This window comes from Narcine bancroftii, chromosome 3 (assembly GCF_036971445.1).
Source record: "Narcine bancroftii isolate sNarBan1 chromosome 3, sNarBan1.hap1, whole genome shotgun sequence".
Classification (NCBI taxonomy): Eukaryota; Metazoa; Chordata; class Chondrichthyes; order Torpediniformes; family Narcinidae; genus Narcine; species Narcine bancroftii.
Genome location: NC_091471.1, coordinates 233,730,708 through 233,736,199, shown reverse-complemented (window position 1 = coordinate 233,736,199; position 5,492 = coordinate 233,730,708).

The following is a 5,492-nucleotide window of genomic DNA, read 5'->3' as shown; positions in this document are numbered from 1 at the left end:
TCTTCATCCCCCTCTCTTTGGGGGATATCTGTACAGTGACCTGTGTCTCTCCATCCCTCTCTCTCAGGGGGGATATCTCTACACTGATCGGGTTCTCTCCGTGTCCTCTCTCTCAGGGGGATATCTGTACACTGAATGATGCCTCTCTGTCCCCCTGTCCCAAGGGGATATTATGACCGGTGTCTCTCTGTGACTGATGGTCATAGATATACAGCTAAGAATAGTTGATCTTTCTCCTCCTGTAGTCCTGCCATCATCTCTTTTCCTGGGAGTTCACTTAACAAGCGACCTATGGTGGACACTCAACATCTCCTTTCTTGTCAGGAAGGTGCAACAGCAACCATACTCCCTGATCAGACTGAAATGGGCAATGCTAACAGCCTTGGAGGTCTATTGAGAGTGTTCCGGCCGGCTGTACCAGAGTGCGGCATGGTCGCTGCTGAGAAACAGATCAGTGGTCAGTTCACAGGACGGCAAGAGTGGCGGAGAGGATCATGGGAGTCTCCCTCCCCCATCCACCTGATCGACCAGGATCGTTGCCTGAAGAGGGCGTGCACAGTCATAGAGGACAACTTTCACCCCAGCACACGGCAACTCTCTGCTGCTCCCATTAGAGAAGAGATACAAGCATATCAGTGCCAGCACCACCAGGAACGGCTTCTTTTAACAGGCAGTGAGAATGCTGAACGAGCAAAGGAACTGCTCACACCAAACCGTATTCACAAAACAATAATCATTTATTGATGTCCACAGATCAATACCTGCTTGCACTTGTATTGTTGTCCATCTGTGTGCTAAGTCTGGTTGTGTGAATGCAAGTTTTGATCCGAGGACCAGACGCTGTTTCATCGGGCTCCACTTTAATAATTGAATGAAATATTACAGCACAAATGCAGGCCCCTTCGGCCCTTCCAGTCTGTGCTGAACCATTTTTTTGGCCTAGTCCCACTGAACTGTGCCCAGGTCATCGCTCTCTCCATCCCTCCCGTCCATGATACAGTCCAAATTCTTCTTCAATGTCAAAATTGAGCCCACATTCACCACTTCAGCTTGTTCCACACTCCCGCCGTGCTCTACGTGAAGAAGTTCCCGCTCAACTTGTCCCCTTTCACCCTTAACCCGTGTCCTCTGGTTTGTTTCTCACCCACCCTCAGTGGGAAAAAGACGGCCTATATTTATTCTGTCTGTCCCCCTCATCATTTTAAATCCCTTGACCAAATCTCCCCTCATTCTTCTTTGCTCCAGAGAATAAAGTCCCAACCTGTTTAACCTTTCCCTGTAACTTTAATTGGGTGTAAATTGGCCGGAATGGACTTGTGGGCTGAATTCACCTGTTACCATGCTGAATGTCTAAATTTATAAAGAAATTACTATCAAATCCCGCCCATTCTTCTATGGAATAAACCTGACAAGATTCTTGCCCCTCATTGTGATGAAAAGATTGACTCATTGTTCTCTTCTCCCCTTGAAAGGTACGTTGAGTCGCCGAGACACATCATACAGGTGGACTATGTGTCCTATGCTGTTGAGGTGGCGGAACAAATTGGCGTCAAGCCTAATGTGAGCAGCCTGCTGTTCCGTGACCCACGCCTGTCCTGGCATGTCCTGTTTGGGCCTTGCACACCCTACCACTATCACCTGGAAGGCCCTGGCCGCTGGGGGGAGGCGAGGAAGGCCATCCTCATGCCAGTGGGACGGGCGGTCTGCGTCACAAAGTCCCATGCCGCACCGGTGGTCCCAAGCCGTGCCATCATGCAGCTCCTCCTCACCTTTCTGCCCCTGATCCTTGCCCTGTGCGCTGCTTTCTTCCTGCTGTGAACCTGCAGGGAGACAGGTGGGAGGGGGGGTGTGAAGATGGGCAGAGGATTCCGTGGGCTCCTTCACTCGACGAAGATGATGGGAGGGGATGCTCACTGGATATCCTCTCTGGATATCAAAATAATAGCCAGTGACCTTTATGCATTTTCTTAGTGTGGGGCAGGTAGTGTGTCTTTGTGTGTGTGAAACCTATTCAATATCTATCTATACATGCCTTTCAATCCATCTGTCTTTCCATCAATCTGACTGTGTATCTGAGTAGTATGTATCTGTTTGTCCATCTATCTTTCCATCCCTTTATATATCCATCTGTCTGTCTGACTTTCTTTCTCTTTTTCACCCTCTATCTGCCTGCCTGACTATCTATCTACCAATCTATCTCTTGATCTTTCTTTCTCTCTATCCATCCATCGACTTATCTATGTCTACCTATCAATCGATCTATCTATCTACCTATCTACCTTTGCATCCATCTGTCTGTCTGTCTGTCTACCTGCCTATTTATCTACCTGTCCATCTGCATATCCATCTTCCTGTCTACCTGTCTATCTGTCTACCCAACTATCAATCTATCTATGTTTCTGTCTATCAGTTGATCTGTCTATCGATCTAATGTTCAATCTGTCTATCGATCTATTTATCTATTTATCTATTGATCTATCAATCTATCTGATATCAATTGATCAATTGATCTTTCTGTCTATCCATCAATCGATAGAACTATCGATTGATCTGTCGATTTACCTTTCTATCTGTCTATTAATTTATCTACCTGTCTATCTATCTATTTATCTGTCCATCAGTCTGTCCTTCCATCCATATGTCTGTCTGCCTGACTAATTACCTGCCTGTCTATCTACCTGCCTATCGATCTATCTATGAATCTGTCTATCTTTCTCAGTTTATCTGTCTGTCCATCGATTGATCAATCTATCTATGCCTATCCATTATAACCACATAACCATATAACAATTACAGTATGGAAACAGGCCATCTCAGCTCTTCTAATCCGCATCGATTTAAATGAATCAATCCATTGATTGATTGATCTATATATCTGTCTGTCCATCAATCAGTAGATCTATTTTTCCATCTACCAATCTGTCTATCCATCTTTTGATCTATCTGACTATAGATCTATCCAACTATCGATCGATCTGTCTATTGATCTATCTTTCTATGTCTATTGATCTATCTGTCCATTCATTGATCGATCTATCTATACTGAAATATGTATTGACTACGTTTATATCTATAGACACATACAGTATATTTAACCACACATATATGTATATCTATATCTGTCCATCATGATCAGCCGTGATTGTACAGAATGATCCACCACCTCAAAGGATTGAATGGCCTCTCCTACTCCTATTTCAGCCTATTTTATGGTCAAGGTGCTAATCCAACTCAATGGACTTTGCCTTTCACCCTTAACTTGTACTTTACATCAATCCAACTAATGAACTGCTGTGAATCAAAGTTATTATGGTCCTAAATAAACGTAAAAAGAAGCCAACTGTTCATGTCTCTGTGAGTTCATTAGATGACAAAAGCAGCTTTTACTTTGCAACAAACCTGGAGAGCTGGGTGTATTGGGAAGGGTTGTGGCTGTCATGTGACAGCACTGTCCCCTAATCAAGGTTTGGTCCAGACCTGGTCTGGATTCTCCAGCCTGCCTGTACTTGGCCTTGGGAAATTAGCTGTTGTAATTGGATTAAACCTCCTGGCATCGAGCCAATACTCTGCTAATGACCTGGGATGGACCCTCCAGCACTATAAAGGTGCTATATTCTCTCTCTTTGCCAACTTGGGACCACCTTGCTTCACTCCAGGCCTTGAAATGTGGAAGGGTGCTGGAGAAACTGTTGGTAAACTCCTGGGTTTTGTTTATCTAAGACAACAGGTGGGAGCAGAAGAATAACTTGTTGTTTGCTGAAGAAGATGGGGGTTTTTGCAAGTGAGAGAGTCACTTGGGCTTTCTGGCAGTTGGCTGTTGGAGAGAGAGAGAGAAGACAAGTTCAACAAGCTCTCTCAGCCATTCGGTGTGACCCTGAAAGCAGCTGAACAGTCACGGTTGAAACAAGCCAGGAGAAGCTGGTTGGAAACAGAAAGCTCCAGTGCGGCGGATGGCTGGAAGTGCTATCTGTCTGATGTTTCTCTTGGAATAATAGGAACAGAAAGGGACTCTGTAGTAGCCTGAAAGAAAGAGGTTATCATCTGGAGAATCCTGATGGGCCAGGTTTCATCAGCAAGACATTGAGGTGACTAATGGTGGTACCTCAGTTATAGAAATCCTGGACAACCAATCTCCCTCTGCAAACCCTACAAGAACCTTCCTGAGTGGTAAACATTTACCTTGCGAGCACCAAAGCCTGGCGAACTTTATACATGTTAAATTCCGTTTAAGAATTGCCTGCATCCAGAGAACTTGGAAGAAGGAGAAGTGAGATTGAACTGTGAACCAAAGAACTTTTCTTAAATTTACACACACATTGTACACGTGCGCTTAGAATGAGAAGGGGGTTAAGTTGGGTTAGTTAAGTATAGAGATAAGTTAAAGTTTGATTCTGTTTTCATATTTAAAGTTAATTAAAATTAATTTCTGTCTGTTGTGGTGAATATCTATTGCTGTTGGGTTTTGGGATCCTTTGGGCTCATAACACTATCATGATCCCTAATTTTTTTCCCGGAAGCAAATCTATTAAAATAACTGGTGCCCAATGTTATTATCATTATGTCATAGAATATCGACCACTAGAGCACAGTCCAGGCCCTTCGGCCCTCAATGTTATGCTGCTCCATATATTCCATAAAGAAATATTAAACCCTCCCTATCTCAACCAATTTTTGTACATGCACATGAACATAGAACACTACGGCATTGTACATGCCCTTCAGCCCTCATTATTATGCTAACCCATATCTTTTTTTTTCTTTGGCTTGGCTTCGCGGACGAAGATTTATGGAGGGGGTAAAAAAGTCCACGTCGGCTGCAGGCTCGTTTGTGGCTGACCAGTCCGATGCGGGACAGGCAGACACGATTGCAGCGGTGGCAAGGGAAAATTGGTTGGTTGGGGTTGGGTGTTGGGTTTTTCCTCCTTTGCCTTTTGTCAGTGAGGTGGGCTCTGCGGTCTTCTTCAAAGGAGGCTGCTGCCCGCCAAACTGTGAGGCGCCAAGATGCACGGTTTGAGGCGTTATCAGCCCACTGGCGGTGGTCAATGTGGCAGGCACCAAGAGATTTCTTTAGGCAGTCCTTGTACCTTTTCTTTGGTGCACCTCTGTCACGGTGGCCAGTGGAGAGCTCGCCATATAATACGATCTTGGGAAGGCGATGGTCCTCCATTCTGGAGACGTGACCCATCCAGCGCAGCTGGATCTTCAGCAGCGTGGACTCGATGCTGTCGACCTCTGCCATCTCGAGTACCTCGACGTTAGGGGTGTGAGCGCTCCAATGGATGTTGAGGATGGAGCGGAGACAACGCTGGTGGAAGCGTTCTAGGAGCCGTAGGTGGTGCCGGTAGAGGACCCATGATTCGGAGCCGAACAGGAGTGTGGGTATGACAACGGCTCTGTATACGCTTATCTTTGTGAGGTTTTTCAGTTGGTTGTTTTTCCAGACTCTTTTGTGTAGTCTTCCAAAGGCGCTATTTGCCTTGGCGAGTCTGTTG